This window comes from Salvelinus namaycush, chromosome 23 (assembly GCF_016432855.1).
Source record: "Salvelinus namaycush isolate Seneca chromosome 23, SaNama_1.0, whole genome shotgun sequence".
NCBI lineage: Eukaryota > Metazoa > Chordata > Actinopteri > Salmoniformes > Salmonidae > Salvelinus > Salvelinus namaycush.
In genome coordinates, this window is record NC_052329.1 from 10,236,158 (window position 1) to 10,249,430 (window position 13,273).

Consider the following 13,273-nt stretch of genomic DNA (forward strand, 5'->3'; position numbering starts at 1 on the left):
GAAGGACAGTTTTATTGCTTCTTTAATCAGAACAGTTTTCAGCTGTGCTAACATAATTGCAAAACGGTTTTCTAATGATCAATTAGCCTTTTAAAATTATAAACTTGGATTAGCTAACACAAAGTGCCATTGGAACACAGGAGTGATGGTTGCTGATAATGGGCCTCTGTACACCTACGTATCTAGATATTACACAAAAAATCTGCCGTTTCCAGCTCCAATAGTCATTTACAACATTAACAATGTCTACACTGTATTTCTGATCAATTTGATGTTATTTTAATGGACAAAAAATGTGCTTTTCTTTAAAAAACAAGGACATTTCTAAGTGACCCCAAACTTTTTAAAGGTAGTGTATATTGTTAACCTTCCCCTTTAGAGACTTCCAGTTCATGGAAGTCACTTTTTGCTTCAGTCCAAGGTGACACTGACCTACTCTGAAGTTCTAGGTGTAGCCAGGTCTCTCTCCTTCACCCCAAGGTGACACTGACCTGCTGACCTCTAGGGATAGCCAAAACATACTGTACTCTTTTGTGATTGTAATATCAGTACACTATATCTCTTCCTATGACCCTCAAGAAAGAGATCAGTCAGAATTTCGTATCATGGCTATAGCAAACCATTTTGTAATATGTAATATATGTGAGTGTGGTGTGTTTTCATTTGGCCTGTTGAGAGAGGTAATGGTTAACGCCTGAGGGAGAAACGTAAAAAAAACATATAATGCTATAATGCACGCAGAGCAGAATTAGGCCGAAACCGGCTAATTATCAAAATACAGAAAAGAGACGTTCAATTCTACAAACACCTAAAAGGAAGTGATTCCCAAAACCTTCCATAACAAAGCCATCCCCTACAGAGAGATGAACATGGTAAGGAGTCCCCTAAGTAAGCTGGTCCTGGGGCTCTGTTCACAAACACAAACACACCCCACAGAGCCCCACGAAAGCAACACAATTAGACCCAACCAAATCATGAAAAAACAAAAAGATAATTAATTGACACATTGGAAAGAATTTACAAAAAAAACAGCAAACTAGAATGCTATTTGGCACTAAACACAGTACAAGCTGGCAGAAAACCTGACCACTGTGACTGACCCAAAATTAAGGACACCTTTGACTATGTACAGACTCAGTGAGCAAAGCCTTGCTATTGAGAAAGGCTGCTGTAGGCAGACCTGGCCCTGAAGAGAAGACAGGCTATGTGCACACTGCCTACAAAATGAGGTGGAAACTGAGCTGCACTTCCTAACCTCCTACCAACTGTATGACCATATTAGAGACTCATATTTCCCCCAGATTACACAGATCACAAAGAATTCGAAAACTAATCCAATTTTGATAAACTCCCATATCTATTGAGTGAAATACCACAGTGTGACCTGTTGCCACAAGAAAAGGTCAACCAGTGAAGAACAAAGACCATTGTAAATACAACCTATATTTATTTATTTTCCCTTTTGCACTATTTGCACATCGTTACAACACTGTATATAGACATAATATGACATCTGAAATGTCTTTATTCCTTTGAAACTTTTGTGAGTGTAATGTTTACTGTTCATTTCTGATTGTTTATTTCACTTTTGTTTATTATCTATTTAACTTGCTTTGGCAATGTGAACATATGTTTCCCATGCCAATAAAGCCCTTTGATTTGAGAGAGAGAGAAAGAGAGGAAGGAGAGAAAGGGAGAGAGAGGAGAGGAGACAGAGAGAGAGAGAGAGAGGAGAGGAGAGAGAAGGAGATGGAGAGAGAATTTAATTGAATTGAAAAGCTACATGGGTAAGGGAGGGTAGAGGTGGATGAGAGTGGGTGGTGGGGGTAGAGGTGGATGAGAAGGGGTGTTGGGGGTAGAGGGGTAGAGGGGTAGAGGGGGATGAGAGGTGGGGTGAGTGGTAGAAAGGTTAAAGGGGTGAGTGAGGGGGAGATGGGGGATGAGGGTCACCCAAAACAAAAGGACAAGGCTTAAGAGGGCAGGAAGTAAGGAACAATGTCCTGCTCTTGAACTAGAATACACACACAGGCACGCACACACACACACACACACACACACACACACACACACACACACACACACACACACACACACACACACACACACACACACACACACACACACACACACACACACACACACACACACACACACACACACACACACACACACACACACACACACACTGGGTGAATGTGCTGATAAAAGGGTCATTCAAGAAGGTAAGGGTCATTCAAGACCTCTTCAAAGCCAACCAACCATTCCTCTCCACTCTACTAGCTACAGAGACTTCAGGTAGCCATTGCTGCCTGCAGAGGGATATTGTTGTTTAGTAAAATGGTGTTGTGAGGAGTACAGGCAGGTTTTACTTTTTTCTGTTTGTTTCTCAGATATTTAAATGAAGGTGACATCTGTAGAGAGCAGAGAACATGCCTCAGTGGAGAACGAGAAAAGACAGAAAAAGAAAGTGTGAGATAAAGACAAGATTGAGAGAGGGAGGGAGAGAAAGACAGAGAAAAATACTAGGTTGGGGAATAGAGAGAGAGTGAGATAAAGACTAGGTTGGGAAATATATATATATATAGAGAGAGATAGAGACTAGTTTGGGGAATATAGAGAGAGTTAGATAAAGACTAGTTTGGGGAATAGAGAGAAAGAGATAAAGACTAGGTTGGGGAAGAGAGAGAGAGAGATAAAGACTAGGTTGGGGAAGAGAGAGAGAGATAGAGACTAGTTTGGGGAATATAGAGAGAGTTAGATAAAGACTAGGTTGGGGAAGAGAGAGAGAGAGATAAAGACTAGGTTGGGGAAGAGAGAGAGAGATAAAGACTAGGTTGGGGAAGAGAGAGAGAGATAAAGACTAAGTTGGGGAATAGAGAGAGAGAGAGATAAAGACTAGGTTGGGGAAGAGAGAGAGAGATAAAGACTAAGTTGGGGAATAGAGAGAGAGAGATAAAGACTAGGTTGGGGAAGAGAGCGAGAGAGAAAGAGATAAAGACTAAGTTGGGGAATATAGAGAGAGTTAGATAAAGACTGAGTTGGGGAATAGAGAGAGAGAGATAAAGACTAGGTTGGGGAAGAGAGAGAGAGATAAAGACTAAGTTGGGGAATAGAGAGAGAGAGATAAAGACTAGGTTGGGGAAGAGAGCGAGAGAGAAAGAGATAAAGACTAGTTTGGGGAATATATATATATATAGAGAGAGATAAAGACTAGGTTGGGGAAGAGAGCGAGAGAGAAAGAGATAAAGACTAGTTTGGGGAATATATATATATATATATAGAGAGAGATAAAGACTAGGTTGGGGAATAGAGAGAGAGAGAGATAAAGACTCGTTTGGGGAATAGAGAGAGAAAGAGAGATAAAGACTAGTTTGGGGAATAGAGAGAGAGAGATAAAGACTAGTTTGGGGAATAGAGAGAGAGAGAGATAAAGACTAGTTTGGGGAATAGAGAGAGAGAGATAAAGACTAGTTTGGGGAAGAGAGAGAGAAACAGATAAAGACTAGGTTGGGGGAAAGAGAGAGAGAGAAAGAGATAAAGACTAGGTTGGGGAAAGAGAGATAGAGTGGGGCAGAGAGAGACTAGGTTGGGGGAAAGAGAGATAGAGTGGGGCAGAGAGATAAAGACTAGGTTGGGGGGAAGAGAGATAGAGTGGGGCAGAGAGAGACTAGGTTGGGGGAAAGAGAGATAGAGTGGGGCAGAGAGATAAAGACTAGGTTGGGGGAAAGAGAGATAGAGTGGGGCAGAGAGAGACTAGGTTGGGGGAAAGAGAGATAGAGTGGGGCAGAGATAAAGACTAGGTTGGGGGGAAGAGAGAGAGAGTGGGTCAGAGAGATAAAGACTAGGTTGGGGGAAAGAGAGATAGAGTGGGGCAGAGATAAAGACTAGGTTGGGGGAGAAAGAGATAGAGTGGGGCAGAGAGAGACTAGGTTGGGGGAAAGAGAGATAGAGTGGGGCAGAGAGAGACTAGGTTGGGGGAAAGAGAGATAGAGTGGGGCAGAGAGAGACTAGGTTGGGGGAAAGAGAGATAGAGTGGGGCAGAGAGAGACTAGGTTGGGGGAGAGAGAGATAGAGTGGGGCAGAGAGAGCTAGGTTGGGGGAAAGAGAGATAGAGTGGGGCAGAGAGATACAGACTAGGTTGGGGGAGAGAGAGAGAGAGTGGGGCAGAGAGAGACTAGGTTGGGGGAAAGAGAGAGAGAGTGGGGCAGAGAGAGACTAGGTTGGGGGAGAGAGAGAGAGAGTGGGGCAGAGAGAGACTAGGTTGGGGGAGAGAGAGAGAGAGTGGGGCAGAGAGAGACTAGGTTGGGGGAAAGAGAGAGAGAGTGGGGCAGAGAGAGACTAGGTTGGGGGGGAGAGATAGAGTGGGGCAGAGAGAGACTAGGTTGGGGGAGAGAGAGATAGAGTGGGGCAGAGAGAGACTAGGTTGGGGGAAAGAGAGAGAGAGTGGGGCAGAGAGAGACTAGGTTGGGGGGGAGAGAGAGTGGGGCAGAGAGAGACTAGGTCGGGGGAGAGAGAGAGAGAGTGGGGCAGAGAGAGACTAGGTTGGGGGAAAGAGAGATAGAGTGGGGCAGAGAGAGACTAGGTTGGGGGAAAGAGAGAGAGTGGGGCAGAGAGAGACTAGGTTGGGGGAAAGAGAGATAGAGTGGGGCAGAGAGAGACTAGGTTGGGGGAAAGAGAGAGAGAGAGTGGGGCAGAGAGAGACTAGGTTGGGGGAAAGAGAGATAGAGTGGGGCAGAGAGAGACTAGGTTGGGGGAAAGAGAGAGAGAGTGGGGCAGAGATAAAGACTAGGTTGGGGGAGAGAGAGAGAGAGTGGGGCAGAGAGAGACTAGGTTGGGGGAAAGAGAGAGAGAGTGGGGCAGAGAGAGACTAGGTTGGGGGAGAGAGAGAGAGAGTGGGGCAGAGATAAAGACTAGGTTGGGGAAAGAGAGATAGAGTGGGGCAGAGATAAAGACTAGGTTGGGGGAGAGAGAGAGAGAGTGGGGCAGAGAGAGACTAGGTTGGGAGAGAGAGAGAGAGAGTGGGGCAGAGAGAGACTAGGTTGGGGGAAAGAGAGAGAGAGTGGGGCAGAGAGAGACTAGGTTGGGGAAAGAGAGATAGAGTGGGGCAGAGATAAAGACTAGGTTGGGGGAGAGAGAGAGAGAGTGGGGCAGAGAGAGACTAGGTTGGGGGAGAGAGAGAGAGAGTGGGGCAGAGATAAAGACTAGGTTGGGGGAAAGAGAGAGAGAGTGGGGCAGAGATAAAGACTAGGTTGGGGGAGAGAGAGAGAGAGTGGGGCAGAGAGAGACTAGGTTGGGGGAAAGAGAGAGAGAGTGGGGCAGAGAGAGACTAGGTTGGGGGAGAGAGAGAGAGAGTGGGGCAGAGAGAGACTAGGTTGGGGGAGAGAGAGAGAGAGTGGGGCAGAGAGAGACTAGGTTGGGGGAAAGAGAGAGAGAGTGGGGCAGAGAGAGACTAGGTTGGGAGAGAGAGAGAGAGAGTGGGGCAGAGAGAGACTAGGTTGGGGGAAAGAGAGAGAGAGTGGGGCAGAGAGAGACTAGGTTGGGGAAAGAGAGATAGAGTGGGGCAGAGATAAAGACTAGGTTGGGGGAGAGAGAGAGAGAGTGGGGCAGAGAGAGACTAGGTTGGGGGAGAGAGAGAGAGAGTGGGGCAGAGATAAAGACTAGGTTGGGGGAAAGAGAGATAGAGTGGGGCAGAGAGATACAGACTAGGTTGGGGGAGAGAGAGAGAGAGTGGGGCAGAGAGAGACTAGGTTGGGGGAAAGAGAGAGAGAGTGGGGCAGAGAGAGACTAGGTTGGGGGAGAGAGAGAGATGGTGGGGCAGAGAGAGACTAGGTTGGGGGAGAGAGAGAGAGAGTGGGGCAGAGAGAGACTAGGTTGGGGGAAAGAGAGAGAGAGTGGGGCAGAGAGAGACTAGGTTGGGGGGGAGAGAGAGAGAGTGGGGCAGAGAGAGACTAGGTTGGGGGAGAGAGAGATAGAGTGGGGCAGAGAGAGACTAGGTTGGGGGAAAGAGAGAGAGAGTGGGGCAGAGAGAGACTAGGTTGGGGGGGAGAGAGAGTGGGGCAGAGAGAGACTAGGTTGGGGGAGAGAGAGAGAGATAGAGTGGGGCAGAGAGAGACTAGGTTGGGGGAAAGAGAGATAGAGTGGGGCAGAGAGAGACTAGGTTGGGGGAAAGAGAGAGAGTGGGGCAGAGAGAGACTAGGTTGGGGGAAAGAGAGATAGAGTGGGGCAGAGAGAGACTAGGTTGGGGGAAAGAGAGATAGAGTGGGGCAGAGAGATAAAGACTAGGTTGGGGGAAAGAGAGATAGAGTGGGGCAGAGAGAGACTAGGTTGGGGGAAAGAGAGAGAGAGTGGGGCAGAGATAAAGACTAGGTTGGGGGAGAGAAAGAGAGAGTGGGGCAGAGAGAGTCTAGGTTGGGGGAAAGAGAGAGAGAGTGGGGCAGAGAGAGACTAGGTTGGGGGAGAGAGAGAGAGAGTGGGGCAGAGATAAAGACTAGGTTGGGGAAAGAGAGATAGAGTGGGGCAGAGATAAAGACTAGGTTGGGGGAGAGAGAGAGAGAGTGGGGCAGAGAGAGACTAGGTTGGGAGAGAGAGAGAGAGAGTGGGGCAGAGAGAGACTAGGTTGGGGGAAAGAGAGAGAGAGTGGGGCAGAGAGAGACTAGGTTGGGGAAAGAGAGATAGAGTGGGGCAGAGATAAAGACTAGGTTGGGGGAGAGAGAGAGAGAGTGGGGCAGAGAGAGACTAGGTTGGGGGAGAGAGAGAGAGAGTGGGGCAGAGATAAAGACTAGGTTGGGGGAAAGAGAGAGAGAGTGGGGCAGAGATAAAGACTAGGTTGGGGGAGAGAGAGAGAGAGTGGGGCAGAGAGAGACTAGGTTGGGGGAAAGAGAGAGAGAGTGGGGCAGAGATAAAGACTAGGTTGGGGGAAAGAGAGATAGAGTGGGGCAGAGAGAGACTAGGTTGGGGGAAAGAGAGATAGAGTGGGGCAGAGAGAGACTAGGTTGGGGGAAAGAGAGATAGAGTGGGGCAGAGAGAGACTAGGTTGGGGGAGAGAGAGATAGAGTGGGGCAGAGAGAGACTAGGTTGGGGGAAAGAGAGAGAGATAGAGTGGGTCAGAGAGAGACTAGGTTGGGGGAAAGAGAGAGAGATAGAGTGGGTCAGAGAGAGACTAGGTTGGGGGAGAGAGAGATAGAGTGGGGCAGAGAGAGACTAGGTTGGGGGAGAGAGAGATAGAGTGGGGCAGAGAGAGACTAGGTTGGGGGAAAGAGAGAGAGAGAGTGGGGCAGAGAGAGACTAGGTTGGGGGAAAGAGAGAGAGAGAGTGGGGCAGAGAGAGACTAGGTTGGGGGGAGAGAGAGAGAGTGGGGCAGAGAGAGACTAGGTTGGGGGAGAGAGAGAGAGAGTGGGGCAGAGAGAGCCTAGGTTGGGGGAAAGAGAGAGAGAGTGGGGCAGAGAGAGACTAGGTTGGGGGAAAGAGAGAGAGATAGAGTGGGTCAGAGAGAGACTAGGTTGGGGGAGAGAGAGATAGAGTGGGGCAGAGAGAGACTAGGTTGGGGGAGAGAGAGATAGAGTGGGGCAGAGAGAGACTAGGTTGGGAGAAAGAGAGAGAGAGAGTGGGGCAGAGAGAGACTAGGTTGGGGGAAAGAGAGAGAGAGAGAGTGGGGCAGAGAGAGACTAGGTTGGGGGAGAGAGAGAGAGAGAGTGGGGGAGAGAGAGATTAGGTTGGGGGAAAGAGAGAGAGAGTGGGGCAGAGAGAGACTAGGTTGGGGGAAAGAGAGATAGAGTGGGGCAGAGAGAGACTAGGTTGGGGGAAAGAGAGAGAGAGTGGGGCAGAGATAAAGACTAGGTTGGGGGAAAGAGAGAGAGAGTGGGGCAGAAATAAAGACTAGGTTGGGGGAGAGAGAGAGAGAGTGGGGCAGAGAGAGACTAGGTTGGGGGAAAGAGAGAGAGAGTGGGGCAGAGAGAGACTAGGTTGGGGGAGAGAGAGAGAGAGTGGGGCAGAGAGAGACTAGGTTGGGGGAGAGAGAGAGAGAGTGGGGCAGAGAGAGACTAGGTTGGGGGAAAGAGAGAGAGAGTGGGGCAGAGATAAAGACTAGGTTGGGGGAAAGAGAGATAGAGAGTGGGGCAGAGAGAGACTAGGTTGGGGGAGAGAGAGAGAGAGTGGGGCAGAGAGAGACTAGGTTGGGGGAAAGAGAGAGATAGTGGGGCAGAGATAAAGACTAGGTTGGGGGAAAGAGAGATAGAGTGGGGCAGAGAGAGACTAGGTTGGGGAGAGAGAGAGAGAGAGTGGGGCAGAGAGAGACTAGGTTGGGGTAAAGAGAGAGAGAGTGGGGCAGAGAGAGACTAGGTTGGGGGAAAGAGAGAGAGAGAGTGGGGCAGAGATAAAGACTAGGTTGGGGGAGAGAGCTATAGAGTGGGGCAGAGAGATAAAGACTAGGTTGGGGGAGAGAGAGAGAGAGTGGGGCAGAGAGAGACTAGGTTGGGGGAAAGAGAGAGAGAGTGGGGCAGAGATAAAGACTAGGTTGGGGGAGAGAGAGAGAGAGTGGGGCAGAGAGAGACTAGGTTGGGGGAAAGAGAGAGAGAGTGGGGCAGAGATAAAGACTAGGTTGGGGGAAAGAGAGATAGAGTGGGGCAGAGAGAGACTAGGTTGGGGGAAAGAGAGATAGAGTGGGGCAGAGAGAGACTAGGTTGGGGGAAAGAGAGATAGAGTGGGGCAGAGAGAGACTAGGTTGGGGGAGAGAGAGATAGAGTGGGGCAGAGAGAGACTAGGTTGGGGGAAAGAGAGAGAGATAGAGTGGGTCAGAGAGAGACTAGGTTGGGGGAAAGAGAGAGAGATAGAGTGGGTCAGAGAGAGACTAGGTTGGGGGAGAGAGAGATAGAGTGGGGCAGAGAGAGACTAGGTTGGGGGAGAGAGAGATAGAGTGGGGCAGAGAGAGACTAGGTTGGGGGAAAGAGAGAGAGAGAGTGGGGCAGAGAGAGACTAGGTTGGGGGAAAGAGAGAGAGAGAGTGGGGCAGAGAGAGACTAGGTTGGGGGAGAGAGAGAGAGTGGGGCAGAGAGAGATTAGGTTGGGGGAACGAGAGAGAGAGTGGGGCAGAGAGAGACTAGGTTGGGGGAAAAAGAGAGAGATAGAGTGGGTCAGAGAGAGACTAGGTTGGGGGAGAGAGAGATAGAGTGGGGCAGAGAGAGACTAGGTTGGGGGAGAGAGAGAAAGAGTGGGGCAGAGAGAGACTAGGTTGGGGGAAAGAGAGAGAGAGAGTGGGGCAGAGAGAGACTAGGTTGGGGGAAAGAGAGAGAGAGAGTGGGGCAGAGAGAGACTAGGTTGGGGGAGAGAGAGAGAGAGTGGGGCAGAGAGAGATTAGGTTGGGGGAAAGAGAGAGAGAGTGGGGCAGAGAGAGACTAGGTTGGGGGAAAGAGAGATAGAGTGGGGCAGAGAGAGTCTAGGTTGGGGGAAAGAGAGAGAGAGTGGGGCAGAGATAAAGACTAGGTTGGGGGAAAGAGAGAGAGAGTGGGGCAGAAATAAAGACTAGGTTGGGGGAGAGAGAGAGAGAGTGGGGCAGAGAGAGACTAGGTTGGGGGAAAGAGAGAGAGAGTGGGGCAGAGAGAGACTAGGTTGGGGGAGAGAGAGAGAGAGTGGGGCAGAGAGAGACTAGGTTGGGGGAGAGAGAGAGAGAGTGGGGCAGAGAGAGACTAGGTTGGGGGAAAGAGAGAGAGAGTGGGGCAGAGATAAAGACTAGGTTGGGGGAAAGAGAGAGAGAGAGTGGGGCAGAGAGAGACTAGGTTGGGGGAGAGAGAGAGAGAGAGAGTGGGGCAGAGAGAGACTAGGTTGGGGGAAAGAGAGAGAGAGTGGGGCAGAGATAAAGACTAGGTTGGGGGAAAGAGAGATAGAGTGGGGCAGAGAGAGACTAGGTTGGGGGAGAGAGAGAGAGAGTGGGGCAGAGAGAGACTAGGTTGGGGGAAAGAGAGAGAGAGTGGGGCAGAGATAAAGACTAGGTTGGGGGAGAGAGAGAGAGAGTGGGGCAGAGAGAGACTAGGTTGTGGGAAAGAGAGAGAGAGTGGGGCAGAGAGAGACTAGGTTGGGGGAAAGAGAGAGAGTGGGGCAGAGAGAGACTAGGTTGGGGGAGAGAGAGAGAGAGTGGGGCAGAGAGAGACTAGGTTGGGGGAAAGAGAGATAGAGTGGGGCAGAGAGAGACTAGGTTGGGGGAAAGAGAGATAGAGTGGGGCAGAGAGAGACTAGGTTGGGTGAAAGAGAGAGAGAGAGTGGGGCAGAGATAAAGACTAGGTTGGGGGAAAGAGAGATAGAGTGGGGCAGAGAGAGACTAGGTTGGGGGAGAGAGAGAGAGAGTGGGGCAGAGATAAAGACTAGGTTGGGGGAAAGAGAGAGAGAGTGGGGCAGAGAGAGACTAGGTTGGGGGAAAGAGAGATAGAGTGGGGCAGAGAGAGACTAGGTTGGGGGAAAGAGAGAGAGAGTGGGGCAGAGATAAAGACTAGGTTGGGGGAGAGAGAGAGAGAGTGGGGCAGAGAGAGACTTGGTTGGGGGAAAGAGAGAGAGAGTGGGGCAGAGAGAGACTAGGTTGGGAGAGAGAGAGAGAGAGTGGGGCAGAGAGAGACTAGGTTGGGGGGGAGAGAGAGAGAGTGGGGCAGAGAGAGACTAGGTTGGGGGAGAGAGAGAGAGAGTGGGGCAGAGAGAGACTAGGTTGGGGGAAAGAGAGAGAGAGTGGGGCAGAGAGTGACTAGGTTGGGGGAAAGAGAGAGAGAGTGGGGCAGAGAGAGACTAGGTTGGGGGGAGAGAGAGAGAGTGGGGCAGAGAGAGACTAGGTTGGGGGAGAGAGAGAGAGAGTGGGGCAGAGAGAGACTAGGTTGGGGGAGAGAGAGAGAGTGGGGCAGAGAGAGACTAGGTTGGGGAAAGAGAGAGAGAGTGGGGCAGAGAGAGACTAGGTTGGGGGAGAGAGAGAGAGAGTGGGGCAGAGAGAGACTAGGTTGGGGGAGAGAGAGAGAGAGTGGGGCAGAGAGAGACTAGGTTGGGGGAGAGAGAGAGAGAGTGGGGCAGAGAGAGACATGGGTCAAGAAATGAGATTAACAGAAAAGTGACAAAGAGATTGAAAGACAAACAGGGAGAAAACTACATTGAATTTGAGAGAAAGAGAGTGAGAGACAAACAGGGAGAAAACTACATTGAATTTGAGAGAAAGAGAGTGAGAGTGGGATTATACATAGAAAGTGAGCTGAGTTTTGGGAGAGGGAGGGAGAGAGAGAGACAGAAGCAGAGAGAGGCGGCTCGTGGACAAGAGCCAACATGTAGCTGTGAGCTGTAGCTGTGGTGAAGGTGAAGGTGCAGAAGGGAGCTGGAATTTTAATGACCCCACAAAAACCAGCCCAGCAGGTCTCAGAGAACAGCAGAATGCCACATACAACACTTCTCCTCTCTGGACTGCTCTGCTGGGCCGAGGGAAGGGATTCTCTCTGTCTGTGTCAATTCAATTCAACGGGCTTTATTGGCATGGGAAACATATGTTTATATTGCCAAAGCAAGTGAAAAAGATAATAAACAAAAGTGAAAAAAAACAACCAGAAATGAACAGTAAACATTACACAAAGTTTCAAAGGAATATAGACATTTTGAATGTCATATTATGGATATGTACGGTGTTATATTGATGTGCTAATAGTTTAATTACAAAAGGGAAAATAAATAAACATAAATATGTGTTGTATTTGCAATAGTGTTTGTTCTTCATTGGTTGCCCTTTTCTTTTGGCAACTCTCTCTCTCTCTCTCTCTCTCTCTCTCTCTCTCTCTCTCTCTCTCTCTCTCTCTCTCTCTCTCTCTCTCTCTCTCTCTCTCTCTCTCTCTCTCTCTCCCTCCCTCCCTCCCTCCCTCCCTCCCTCTCTCTCTCTCTCTGTTATCTCACATCAGATCAGGGGACAAGTCTCTCTGCTCTCCTCTGGTTCAATCCAACCTGTCACGGCAATGTTTACAAAAGCACTTGCGGGGGGAGTCAGAGGAGTATTACAGTACCACAGCCCATTCTGGGACCTTTTAAAACAATGAGGAAAAGAGTTACAGGGTGCTGTTCACTGTGGGGTTAACCATGACCGAAGGGGAGGGCGGGATGACATCATCACTATGGAGACAGACTCCGCCCTAGTGAGCAGGAAATTGAGATTCCCAGGAAGCACACTCTGAAAAGGAAATAACAGTCACATTTACATGTCATGTCATCAAACTGACCTGCTCTCTCTCTTCCTTTCTCTCTCTCTCTCTCTTTCTATATATACGTATATATATATCTGACTGACAACCTGTTAGACTCTTCTCTCTCTCTCTTTCTATATATATATATATATATATATATATATATATATATATATATATATATATATATATATCTGACTGACAACCTGTTAGACTCTTCTCTCTCTCTCTTTCTATATATATATATATATCTGACTGACAACCTGTTAGACTCTTCTCTCTCTCTCTTTCTATATATATATATATATATCTGACTGACAACCTGTTAGACTCTCCTCCCTTTCTATTTCTGGGTTTCTCTCTGTTTCCTTGTTCTCATTTCTTGCTGTCGCCCTGTCAACCTCAAAGGAAGGAGACACAAAGAGAACAGATGTCTGTCAGGCTTACAAGGGTTTTCGCTAAAGGAAAGGAAAGGAAAGGAAAGGAAAGGAAAGGAGAGAGAGAGAGAGAGAGAGAGAGAGAGAGAGAGAGAGAGAGAGAGAGAGAGAGAGAGAGAGAGAGAGAGAGAGAGAGAGAGAGAGAGAGAGAGAGAGAGAGAGAGAGAGAGAGAGAGAGAGAGAGAGAGAGAGAGATGGGGTGGAGGAGTTTAGAGATAGCAGGTACAGTCAAAGAAAAAAGAGAGAGGGAAAGAAGGAGGGAGGGGGAGACAAAAGATAGAATGACAACACTCCTTCTGTTTCCTGAGTGGAACACAGAACCTTATAATGATGAGGAGAACTCCTGTTTCCAGAGTGGAACACAGAACCTTATAATGATGAGGAGAACTCCTTCTGTTCCTGAGTGGAACACAGAACCTTATAATGATGAGGAGAACTCCTGTTTCCTGAGTGGAACACAGAACCTTATAATGATGAGGAGAACTCCTTCTGTTCCTGAGTGGAACACAGAACCTTATAATGATGAGGAGAACTCCTGTTTCCAGAGTGGAACACAGAACCTTATAATGATGAGGAGAACTCCTGTTTCCTGAGTGGAACACAGAACCTTATAATGATGAGGAGAACTCCTTCTGTTCCTGAGTGGAACACA